The sequence below is a fragment of the Pseudoliparis swirei genome, chromosome 6 (assembly GCF_029220125.1).
Source record: "Pseudoliparis swirei isolate HS2019 ecotype Mariana Trench chromosome 6, NWPU_hadal_v1, whole genome shotgun sequence".
Classification (NCBI taxonomy): domain Eukaryota; kingdom Metazoa; phylum Chordata; class Actinopteri; order Perciformes; family Liparidae; genus Pseudoliparis; species Pseudoliparis swirei.
The window spans coordinates 19,587,862-19,601,169 of record NC_079393.1 but is presented as its reverse complement, the minus strand read 5'-3'; the positions used below and the strand labels follow the sequence as shown (position 1 = coordinate 19,601,169).

The 13,308-nt window shown below is 42.1% G+C and overlaps 1 protein-coding gene across 2 annotated transcripts in view; it reads right to left on the bottom strand.

The window, feature by feature from the left end:
• Nucleotides 1-13,308, bottom strand: part of btbd11b (BTB (POZ) domain containing 11b) — a 64,686-nt gene that overhangs the window by 27,426 nt on the left and 23,952 nt on the right. The gene's annotated exons all lie outside the window — the stretch shown is intronic.

Here is a 13,308-nt window from a genome sequence, read left to right as displayed (position 1 = left end):
CATCGATCCTATCTGCCTGATGGATCATCGAGGTCTAGGTCGTGGAATTTCTGCTCCTGACTGCGCCACTGTCCTGTTGAGACTCCGCCCACTGTTGAGACTCCGCCCACTCCTCCTCCCCACCGCCATCTGCCTGATGGATCGTGGAGGTCTCCATCGTGGAATATGCCTACTATGAACTATTCATACACTCTGTCATATTCATTGAATGTATTTAAACTCTAAATCTGTCCTTCTGTACACATTACATCTATTGCATCTGTCCATCCTGGAGAGGGATCCTCCTCTGTTGCTCTCCTGCAGGTTTCTTCCCTTTTTTTCCCCCTGAAGGGTTATTTGGGAGTTTTTCCTGGTCCGATGTGAGGTTTTGGGGCAGGGATGTCTATGTGTACAGATTGTAAAGCACTCCGAGACAAATTTGTAATTTGTGAAATTGGGCTATACAAATAAACTGAATTGAATTGAATTGACTGTACAACAACGAGTCCTGTGAGAAAATACATGTACACTCATGCAAATGTCTGTCTAAATTAGGAAACTGGAAGAGAGTGAAGACATGTGAATACTGCATGCACGCAGATAATTATTAGTCATTAAAAAGCTTTAATCCCAGGCACTTCATTCTTGTTGAAGTGGGACGTGCTCCACAAAGAGAACGATGTCTTCACAAAAATCCAAACTAAATATTTCCTTTTGCTGGTAAACCACATTCAGGATCAAGTCTGTTGAAGATCCACTCTGTATTAAGAACATTAACTAATAACTAATACAGAGGCGTGGAAAAGCTCCCGGGCTTGCATCATGTGTCACTCTAAAAGTGTTCTTACACAAGTATGAGTAATACCAAGAGGAAATACATTCAGATGGCAGGTTTTGTTTATTTTCTGTGTGAGAAGAGTCCTCTGTAGGCACATCCTGTTTCAAATCATGAAAGAATGAGTGTGATACTGTATTCATCCTTTATTGACACCCTCCCTCTAAGCAGAGGTCAGAGGTCGGGCACGGAAACACAACAGTGCTTCTTGGAGCTGATAGGGAGTTAAAGTCTCACATCTTCTTCAAGGTCACTCCCCTAAGGCTTCTGCTTGTTACACAGGACGCATCAACAATCCGGCTAATCTTTTAGTCGCCCTGTGTGGCCGTTTTAGTGTTTAATAATGGTGCGTTATGTGTAATCTTGTATTCGATTAGATCTTCTTGAGTGAAGGCCTGACTCATCATTGACACTCTTGAAGCAGGTGTCCATTAGACACCAAGAGATCAAGAGGCAACAGACAAATGAGCTCGCAGTCTGATTTAATCCATCCCGTCTTTGCCCTCTTTTGGGAGCACTTTCATCAGAGAGCAAAGCATTCATTTGTGAGATTGATTCTTAAAGCTGCATTAATCAATCGTTCTGCATTAACTGGCAGCTACTTTCTTATCACCAAACAGAGAAAGTTAGCGACCAAGTGGTGAACACGGTGGAGCATTTTTCAGCTATAAAGAGATATTTCCCCAAGGGATGGAGGAAGAGCAAAATAAACTGAGTAAATATTGGACTGAAATTCCCTAGAAATGCGACTCCAAATGAATAATAATGTTGCTTTGCATTTGATGGATTTGCAAATAAGCCACCGTTCGCTAATGCTTTCGCCGTAAGAACATTTTACGTGAAGATATGTCTGTGTTGTGTTTGCATCTGGTCCGTCATTCAGCCCCCAGGAGGCCAACAGATGTATAGAAAATAAAAACCTTTTTGAGATATTTCAACTTTTGTCTAATTTCCATAAAAAACAGTAAAAAAATACACTTGCAGATGGATAATTTACATTCAAAATCATTGAATATGACCAACATACTAAACATCTTATGGCAGCAGTAAAACCTTGGATTGAGTTATTGAGAGCGTCATGGCGGTTCCAATTGGTTTATAGTTCTGATGCGGACCTTATGAGATGGCATCAACTAGCTCAGGGTCCAAGAAAGTACAGATGACAGAGAGATAGGGACTAAAGAGATGGGAGGTCAGCTGAGACATTGCAAATGATACAATGAAGGCAGCTCAGAAATAGCAACACAAAGAAAAAGAAAAAGAAAAGCCAAGCTAAAAACACACATCTGAGTACATGTCATTAACACACAATATACCACACACACACACACACACAAGCACACACACACACACAGAGGGAAGACTTGTGATGGGTGACCGACGCATAACAAGGGCACAACTAGAATTACGCAATCGTCTCCAATCAGAGGGAAACCAGCCTTCCTGCAGGCTCTGTGTTATTCCACTCCGAGGTAGCAGCTCTCTTTCGCTATTATTTCTCTCTTTTCATCTCATTTCTTCTGTCGAGGGTAATAAGTCGGTGTGTAATATCCATGAGTAGAACGCTTCCCGCAGGATGCTTTCCAGACAATACTTGCAATCAGCAGCAGCAGGGAAGAATCTGAAGTCACTGAGTCGTAATCTCTCTGCTCACTCTGCACTACCTTATGAGCTACGGAATTGTGTTCATTACAATTATCTCATAGGATCTGATGTGGGGAGGGGAAGAAGAAGAAAAAAGTGGGTTTGTGTGGTTTGTCGCATTACAGCAAAATCAAGGATGGAGTCGCTGTGAATTATGATGAAAACATTAAAAAGCCTCTGAACAAACCTGATAAATGCAACAATGTTCTGAAAATTGCCGACCTGTCACCGCGGGCACTGGAGTATTAAAGAACATGAGTCAATGAGAGTTGCTGCAAGGGAATGTTTCTCTCCGGGTCATTGTGAAGGGGTTATATTACGTCGAGCTGCTTATCAACACTGGGAGTTTTTAAGTGAAGACGCTCTCGGACATTAAAACTCAGCGTCGTAAATATGAGGCAAAGTGCAAAGTGGATAAGACGGTAAATCCTCAAGGCGGGAAAGGTACAGTCACTGCCTGTGCATATGTTTGTTCTTACGCCTGCATGTCTCATTGTGTGTGTGTGTGGGTGGGTGGGTGTGGATGTGATGTGTAACAAAAAAAAGAAAACAAAAACCACAACTCTTTTGTACGATCCCAACATTTTTACAGTAACTTATACTAAACCTGCCGCAGCAGCTACATTCACGACTCTTCCTCTCGTATCATTTTGGAAAATGCTACCCTTTAAAGCAAAAGATGAACAATGAATGAGGAAACATGCTGTGACCGAGACGAGGATTCTGGAGATAACATAACAAAGTGCTGGATGTGAGGCGCGATGACGAATGATGACACCAGGATGTGTAATACTGTTCAGTGAAGGATGTATAGAGTGAACATGACTTGCTCTCGTAATGAAGGAAAACAAACTATAAAATCATCTCTACTTACAAATACAGCGACACTGACTTGCCTTGTGTTTTAAAAACACACCAGTCATGCACAATGCTCTATGTTCCTTCAGAACACTGACATCAGCAATTCGGTTTCTTTTGACTCAATCCCACTTACATTGTCCTGGTGCTGTAAACACTCACCAGAGCACCAAATCTGTATTAATCCGCATCTAAAAATAGTCCCCATGAGCACTATTTACTCCTGTTTAATTTATTTGCACAACAAAACTGCAGTGGCCATCTGTTTTCAGGAATTTACTGAAACTATTTATGTGTGACCGTCTTTTTAAGATATATTTCTTATTGGACCAAACAGGCTTGAGAGCCACAGACGGGATAGAGAAGCCAGTATTTAGAGACGGACTGGCAGGATGTCGGTTGTTGATGGTAAGACTCATATAGAATAACACCAGCCGGATCCTGATCAAGCTTTAGGTCTCGCTGTGTTTCATTCCAGTGGCTCCTGTGGTGCACAGTGACCACTCACACAGACCCACATCGTAAAAATAGCACTTTTCTGTTTTCCAAACAAGCCACTTTTCTTTTATTTCCCCTTGTGATTCTTTCTATTATGTCTCAGATGGACACAGATTCACAGGTGTAAGCTACTGTTTGCATAATATCCATTCAGCACTAACACCTGACTGCTAGCCACGACATTTATCTCCTTTTTCCACCTGCTTCTCCTCCCGGGGGTCTCAAATCTGCAAACTGGCGGAAATAATCGGAGAACTGCTGCCACCCGAGCAAACAGGCCAGACCCCCGGGTTCATCTGCATCTATTTTGAGTCGCGTCATTCCTTATTCACTTTCTAAATGCTGGTTTGTTGTTCTCTCAGTGTCAGTTATCAGTCACCTGCATGATAACACCGTGCACAGCGTTGTGCTACGAAGCTCTGCTACTCTTCACCTGTGCATACGAGAACGAAAACAACATGTCGTGTGTCAATGTGCATTCATGTTATACCTGTATGTCTGACTTCATCTCATTGGTGCATGTGCGTGAGTGTTTATGTTTATGGTTCTGTAAGCCCCTTAACTAAACACTGGAAAAGGCAAGACAGCACAGAAGCGAGTCTGAAAAACAAACTCTTTCAACCTAATATTGTTATTATTAACAATCAAAGAATAGCTTGAGCCATTTATACGACTTTCCTTCCTGAATGTTGATTCATTGCTCTTCTTTAGTTGTTTCAGATGGATGGCAGACCAGCAATGCATGAGGCAAAGAGCTCCAAATTGCTCCGTAATTGTTTAACTCACCTAGCGTGATCTATCATTCTGACTTTGCAAAGTGGCCGCCTGTAGCACACACACGGACTGGAAGTCGGCCATGCCTGGCAGAGAGTGATGAGGCCTGGAGCTGTGTGTCGCTCCCTGTTGCTTCCCCCTACCCCGGCGCCTCCTGCGGGGGTTGACCCGCACTGTTCCCGGACGTCCGTCAGCAAATATCCCTGTCACTTTGTTAATGTGAGAACACTCGGATCGGATATGTGATCATTGCATCCTGAACGACGCTTAGCACCCTTTGGTCACCGCTCACCTCGACTCAATTGCTTCTTATGGTAACAGTGGAAACCGTGACATAAAACAATGTCGTCTTTGTGAAGTCTTGAGCATGAACCAATGCTCTCATATTCGGCCGAGCTATAATTGAGCAACTTTCAATATCACTCACTAAATCAGTCATGCATGCCCATTTTTAAAAAAAGAAGAAGAAGAAGAAAAAAAAAACTTTTACTTCTAATCCATTAAACAGAAACATGACTGCTACCTCAGGCATCACAAGCACAAATCAGCCACATAATAGTCATGATGCATGCAAAAACACAAGGTTTCAAACAAGAGTGTGTTCCCAAAGTGGGACTGTTACAGGTTAAACATGTCACACAGCATATTGCGAACAGTACACCCTTCAACGGAACACGCAAACCGAGCCAAAGCAAATATTGAAGGGTATCGTATTTGGGGTGCCTGCCGCGCACCAACTGACTGCAGTCAGCTGCAGGTATAGTACCGGGTCTCCCTCCTGTGCCCCCCGCCCCCACAAGTTTTCCCAGCCTCTGCTCGAGGCACACTGGGCCTGCTGTGAGAAGCACAGAGGAGACGGAGGAGGCTGACTGGCAGGGAGCACACACTCAAATCCAAATACACAGGAACACACATTTTCAAACACACACACACACACACTCACACGTACTGTACATACAGTATCCCTCATTTTCTCCGTTCCCGCTCCACTCTGCAGATTAGGGAGGTTCATACACTCTGCACGCCAGGAATATAAATGCAAAAAGGGAGTCATTGTTGAAACGGCCGAGTTTAGTGTTCAACTCTTCGCTCACTTCCTGAGGTGGGGTTCACTTACAAGTTTAAAATAGCAAAACTAGGATTCAGAAGTCTTTCAAAGGCACAAATAGTGCGCTACTTCAGAGATTTCTGATTCATGGGTTGTTCTAAAATGAAATAAAACGCTTGATAAATGTTTATGACTGACGTAATCCCCCCAGCACGATACATCAGGAAACTAGCACTTCTGTCTTCATCTTGTTTACAATCTACTTAACTCATTAAAATGCAATTTGTGCTGCAACACCCCTCTAACCAGCAAACCCCCATTTCCCATCACAATGCTGTTTCCCACGTGCCTCCCTATCCCACAGAGGGGACGTTCAGTCCATCACCACCAGATCACTCGTTCTCGGCTCATTAGTGGTAATTAATAATGGCCTAGTCCCAGGCTGCCACGGGCACAATGGAGTCCAAACCTATCGCGGGCCCAACTCCCCCCGCCCAGTCCAGGCAGGCACAAGTCTCTTGGTTGGCTGTGGCACTTTATTTGCAGTTTTCCTGCACTTGTTTGCATAAATAGAGCTAGAAATTAGCCACCTCGGAGAAAAGACCACTCTTTTTTTTAATACATATAATCTCATACAGTAAATATATATATATATATATATATATATATATATACAGCTATATATTATGTTTTATGTTATAGGAAAACTATAGAATGTTGTTAATATTCTAAGTCACTGTAACCTATATATATATATATATATATATATATATATTTATATCAAGATATAAATCATCTAAATATTCAACTCAACTGTATACTATTTAATACTCATTAATTAGTACTTCTATCTCAGAGAAAGACCCTGGAGCAGCAAACATGTCACTGGTTACATTGCAGGTTGAGTTTTGACTCACAAGATATACAAATTCTAATATCATGCATTTGTATTCATACAACTATCCAGCATCCCTGAAAGCTCCACCTTAAACCGACTGTCAGTAAATGTAAATAGCAGTCCAAGTTACGTGGTAGTGCATTGTGCTAAGGCCTCTTTCACTCTTTCATTTGATAGTGACAATGAATAAAAGACTTTTACTGAGTGGTATTATACTATTAATAGTTAATAGTATTACTTCAAAAGAAAAGGTTTTGAGAAGCCTTATTCTTCTCCCAATACCAATATTCCCAGTGAGAGAGTAATCCAGCCGAGTCGCGGTCAGAAACATCTGTGAAATATTTAGCAGAGGTAATTTTCAAATAAGTCAGTTTTGACATAATCACCGCGGTTATAAAGTAGAGCATGGGTTTGATTAGTGGAGGTATTTTGATGGCAGCAATGTTTTATGAGTTGATTCAATTCATACACCCACATAAATGCAGTCAAGTCAGAAACACTGGTGACATACTGGAGTCAGTTGTTGACTCGGGAGGCGAGGGCGTCTGGTTGAAATGTTTTCTCAAGCATTCACGTGACATGTGTGAGTATATTTCTTCTTCTTTGAGATTTGATGGCAGTTGGCATCCACAATGTTGCATTACTGCCACCTTCAGGTTATAGCCTCGGTATCTATTCCTCATGGCATCATATCCAGCAGCTATGTCCTTCAAGCTGAAGGAAGTGACGTGAGTGTAAGTCAGGCCCAATGAGGATGATGTACGGACTCGCTCCACACAGTTCTGTGCGTGTTTATTTAAAGTTTATTAAAATCAAAATTGTCCAAATTGCATTCTGTGCGTGTCCACAATGCATTAACACCTCAGCAGGAAGTACTGTCACTGAACAGACATTCATCCTTCTCCAAAGAAAGGCTTTGTGTGAAGTATCAACCGGTGATTCAAAGCGGGTGGAGTGTGAACTTGTTTACCAAATGTTTTTTATTCCTCCACTTGAGGCCATCTTCTATGGTCTCAAAGTCAGTGAGGCATGAGTCGAGTACAGAGCGTTTGAGTAAAGACTAGCACAAAAGGGCCGATGACCGGCATCATTGAATGCATGACCGGTTGACTGCTATTGCATGAGAACTCAGGACCCATACGCCTCGGGCCAGGCTCATGAGACCTGTGTCCAAAACGAGAGCAGTTACACCCAGAGGCCTGTCATAGTTTAATATCATGTTGTCAACAGTCTTGCTGTAAGACGTCTCCACACTTGTAGTAACGGCCTTATGATTTTAGCTTGAACTGCATCCATTGTTCCTTTACCTCTTATTGTTGCTTTGCTCCTAAGTAACGAGTTCTGTAACTGATTGGTCTGTTTGGGTCACTTAGTGCTCTGAAGCCATTAAGAGCAGTCTCTTCTGTTTTTGCAATAAATGTATTATTCATTGCATTAAATTACATAATGCTGACTCGGCTGCATTAGAGCCGACGTCTTGATGAAGGGTTTGAGTATGAATAGACGGCCTACGCCTCTAAATAAAATCTGCCTTCTACAGTTTTATAAAACATTCATCTCCCTGTTTCAATCAGAGGGGATTTTAAAGTTAAACATCTCGTCCACTAGACTTGTGGTCTTTACGATTTTCATTTAATTTTCTCCAACAATGCCCCCTCTTGACCTTTACCCATGAGTTGTCTGGTATTAGAGCATGTTTGACAGCAACGCGTGCAGTGGCGATGAAGTGCCTGAGAGCATGTGATCTGCCTCTTCGAGCACGGCGGTGTTTTCTGCCTTACTAGATTTCAGCCCGCATCCTTTCCCGTAAGACGGTTTGAAAAGTGTCGTGGTAGTCTCTCTGAACGCCTTCATGCCATGTCACATTAGCTACCTTTTAGTTATCCGTGCAGGGTTGTGCGGCGTTCTCGCTCCCCCAGCCATGTCAAAGTGAAGGGTGAATGACAGCCTTTGAATATGTCCGGGGCCATCGAGCAGATGTCTCCACCTTGTCGATGGACGCCATCAAATCATACAGCTATTTAAAAAGGCGGAGGTCCTTCACTCTGAGCCGTCAGACAACGTGACCAACCACGTTGAACCGGAACCAACGCCTTGAAATGATCTGAAGGCCACAGTGAAATAAAAGTAGAGGCGGAGTCTTCTCTAATAAAATAACAGGAAGAACTGAGCCACTTAGTATTCAGGTCTTGAACACTAAATCATCACGGTAACACATTTAGACCAAATGTTTGTACTGTAGGGAAACAAAAGCATCTGTTGTACTGTGGGAGTCCTGCTTGAGGCAGGACACATCCGTTCTCACTCTGTTAACAATCTCTGTTTTAGTAACTGCACCCACCAAGAGCCATGACAGTGGCTTCATCTCAATCACAAACTTTGCTACATTTCTTCAACAGCTTCGTTTTTCTTTTCTTAGAACTCATCCTGAACCTCATCAGGGACCCGTCCGGCCCAAGGTGATTGTTGCGGAAACAAAAGACAGAAAGCGGGGAGAGAAATGTCTCCACAACAGCAGTTTGTCTCAGTGCAGTGATAGAGATGCATTGAAAACAATCAAAATGGCTTTGAGTGCTGCACACAGACATATTGACAATCAAATATCACACGGCAGGCTTAGGATCCTTGCTCTGAGGGCATGAGGTGAGCTGCGGTTGGGCAGCAATGTCCATTTGCGTGTGCTTGTATCACATCTGTCTATAAACACACACAAAGTGATGGAGATGCCTCATTGAATTAGGTTATTTATGGGAAAGTATTCTATTTTTAGAGATACATGTATTTGCTTTCTTGCAGAGAGTTGAAGGAAAGGACCTATACAATTGTCAGTAAAATGAAACTACAGGAAACTTTAGGAAACAAGGGTTAACAGGGAACCTGAAAGTATCCTCAGACAAAGGTTAAGAGTATTTCAAAATCGTCAAGTTTATCAATGTGAAATGTGTTTCACATGTTAAATGCTATGTGACATTGTCACATGTAATGTCTGTGATTTGAAAGCCACATGCCCATTACATGAATCTATCACGCCATACAGAACAGTACTTACTTAAACTATTTAAGTGGCAGGTTCAGACATGGATGGAGAAATAAGGGAGAGAACGATGGGTGATCCTGGGAAATGAAATCAAAGCCAACGATAATGTGTAACCATCTCACTCTAACCCCCAAATCCTACTGAAAAGACACAGTTGTCCCAGTGAAGACTCAGCCTGTTCTTCAGAGTCACATCCAGACATGTCTTATCCCGGTGCACCCGGCAACATAACCAGGAGCAGCAACAACCGAGAGGAAATAGGCACAAAATAATTTTTTCGCTCACAGGAAGAAATATATTAAGTTTGTAATGAAAGTGAACAGAAGCAGGGAATATTTGGGGATAGGTAGGTGCTCTGGGGAAATGGGAAATCTTTTTTGGGTAAAGAGCAGCTAGTCCTGGAGAAAACCGTACCTTAAAGTGAGCCTGTTGTGGTCAGACAGCAGGTTGTGTGTTCCCAGTGTGATGGGAGGCTGCAGCAGATGAGGCGTATACAAGGGAAATGCTTCGGCATGAAACAAGGGTAAAAATGATCCGAGCACAAATATATTCAAAAGGTTCATCTAAAGGTTGTGTGAGGCTTCAGCAGTCTGAGCCAAATCAAGTGGGGAACGTGACTTCATCCCTAATTAGTATCTTGAAGGTCGACGTGTGGTTAACTTGAGAAATGATGGTGGGTTGGTGTCGGAAATAAAACTCCCTGGTTGGGGCTAAAAAAGACATCAGGGTGATAATAGATATGCTTGTAACATACGCTACGGAAGTAATGTCATTTGACTCAGTTGCTCATCGCGTCACATCGTCGGTAAATTAAAAGTTACGACAGCTGTTAAAGGACTTCTCGCTCTTAGAACTAAATACAGAGCTATGCACGTCTAATACATGGGTTGAAAACACACGATATCTCATTAAGATGCTTAAGAATGCCTCGTGTGGCGGTATCAAGACGTGGCGGGCCGCTGTGTAAGCGTCGATAATGACGGACTGGGAATGAGACCAACAGTTTACAAGAGTTTGTCTCTTTTATAGTGTGAAAATAACAAGAAAAGCATTTTTATTTTCTTCCCTTGTGTTAGAATCCTCCCTGAAAGGGATCGTATCGCCAATAAGAAAGGAAGGAATGATTGCAGTGAGAATGTTTTCAATGTAGGCTACTAAATTTGCACTATGATAGACTTGTATAAAATAGATGGCACCTGTTGTGAGGTTGATATAGTGAGAAACCTGAAATATATTCTGTGTTCTACTGAAAAGAGTTTATACATAAACATAGAAGTGATGAGAGAAACTTAACTTAGCCAGGCAGTTGTTGAATCACGCTTCACTTACGGCCGTTAATGAGTGGTTAGAAAACGTATAAACAGTCTGTGCTGAGGAGGAATCTAAAATACAGTGCGGCTCCTTTTAGCACCAGCTAAACCAGTATTTCCTGATTGGCCTGGCATCCAGCTGCTGGCTTTAATCACATCTCAGTGGATGTTTTCCACATCTCTAACACCGAGAACTAAACTGTTTTTGTGTTACAGTTGAAATAAATGCAAGTCGAGATTATGAAGTAGGAATAATGTTAAATCTTTTATGTTGTCTCTGAGCTGAGGGTCTCAACTTGTTAACTAATGGTCTTTTTGAGTTATGATGAAAGCCTAATTAGTCCATTATTCTTTTACATCTGAATCCTGCATTTTATGAACACAAACACAGATTTATGGCACGAGTGGAAGGATTTCTACATCTTACACTGTTGGTTAATGCAACATTATCACCTAGCCATTAGTGTCACGTAGTTCCTGCTTGAATTTGTTTTTGTGCAGTGATTAGTACCTCAGCTCATTCAAAACAAGAAACGCCCGAGTGCTGAAATAAAGAGCTATTGTTTGTGAGAATTAAGTTATTCATTGATCCTTCTTCTTTCCGTTCTCCACCCACTCACCCATAACAAAAAAGAAAAAAGGATTATGCTGCCAGACGGCGACAAGAAACAGGCAGGTACAGAGAAAACCAATGAAAACCTGTTGATTTACAGCATGCAGTGCCATCTCAGACAAGAAGGAGCACCAGGATTAAGTGTGATTGTACAAATGAATTGATGGTGGAAATTGCCTTGCCACTTTCTGTCCTTTGCCTTGATATAATGCAGAAGATGAATGTTTTATTAAATAAACTGTAAGGGCTCTATTACTTAGAAATAGCATCCAGTGTTCCTAAAAAAACCCACTGACAAACATTTTTATTTTGACAGGAAGAAATTTAAATGTGAAAAAGCTTTTCACTTCTAAGACAACGTTGCTAATCAGTTGTATACAGTACGTGGTGATTTACGGGTTGAGGATGTACACTATCACCGAGCCATCATTATTAACTGTAATTAGAAACTACAAGGGGGATCTTATCTCTCTTTCATACCACTAATTTTTGAAGTTTGCAGTTGAGGATACATGCATTACAGCGTCCCACAAATAGTCTATTAATGTTTTCCGTTTAATCTAATCAACGAGACAAAAACAAGTAAAACCTGAGCTCCTTAATCTCTAAGCCACTTTGTTTTGAATTAACTTTCGATTTAGGTGAAATGAGGACGAAAACACACACCTACACACACCTTCACACACACACACACACGCACACACACACGCACACACACAGGAATAAGAATCCTCGCGAGTTAATCAAATTACAACAAACTACTGCATAATAATTACACTGTTAATCATTCCGCTGTGAGACTGAAATCTAAAAACATCATCAAAGACAGTAGTGAAGTGAAAGGACGGCCGACTAATAACTCTCAGATTGCTATCCGGCTCAATTGATCAATAAACGTAATTTGTACCAAGTGAAACTTTAATTTGAACCCTAAATTAACAAGAGAACAATGAGCCGGTGTCTGATCTTTAAAGCACTAGATTTAATGACCTGTGTGTGTATTGGGAATAAAGTCAGTGGAGTAATTACAGGTTTACTGAATGCATGAAGAATGAGGACGAGGTGCATGTTGGCTTTACACCATCCGCTTGTGAATGGAAAGGAAGTCCGTGAAAAATAGCAGCTTGTGCCACACCGGTGCCAATCAGCCCCTGCAGGGAATTGTCATTTGCCAGATAATTGTTATTTGCCAAAGGCTGACTGGCAAGTCATTGATTTCATCCCAGAGGGTGTTGGTGATCCCTTTATTTGGTCAAAACAGAAGAACTGACAGAGTCACCTGACTGGGGGGTATGAGGGACTCTTCTTTGCTTTTTCTGTCACATGCAAGAAACCCCCGTGGGCCCATGAGCAGAGAATAACACCAGGTGTTTGTGTTTGCCACTGAGGCAGCATACATCGTCTCATCAGACGTGGAGGGATCCTGAATGACAGGTAATCGGACTCCGCAGAAGACGCCGCTGCACTAGACGGCGGCCGCGTTCATCGATGGCTGTCGTGTGTGTGAGCGCGCACACGACAGCCAAAAGAAAGGATATCTGTGTGTGTGTGTGTGTGTTTTCTCTCCTGTAGCCCTGGTGAAACTATGGTTGTGAATTATTCACTCTGACCGGATGAAAGTGATTCAATGGTTCAAGGGGATATTAAAATATCCAGCGCTGATGCATAATATAGTGTACAATATACACTCTTTGGATATGCAGACCACATACGGCATCTCAGCTGTGGGCGAGCTTCGCATCAAGTCTTGGCACGGTTTACCTCATATATGCAAAATGTAAAAGACTGTGAGAAATTATTAAAAGGTGGTTTTA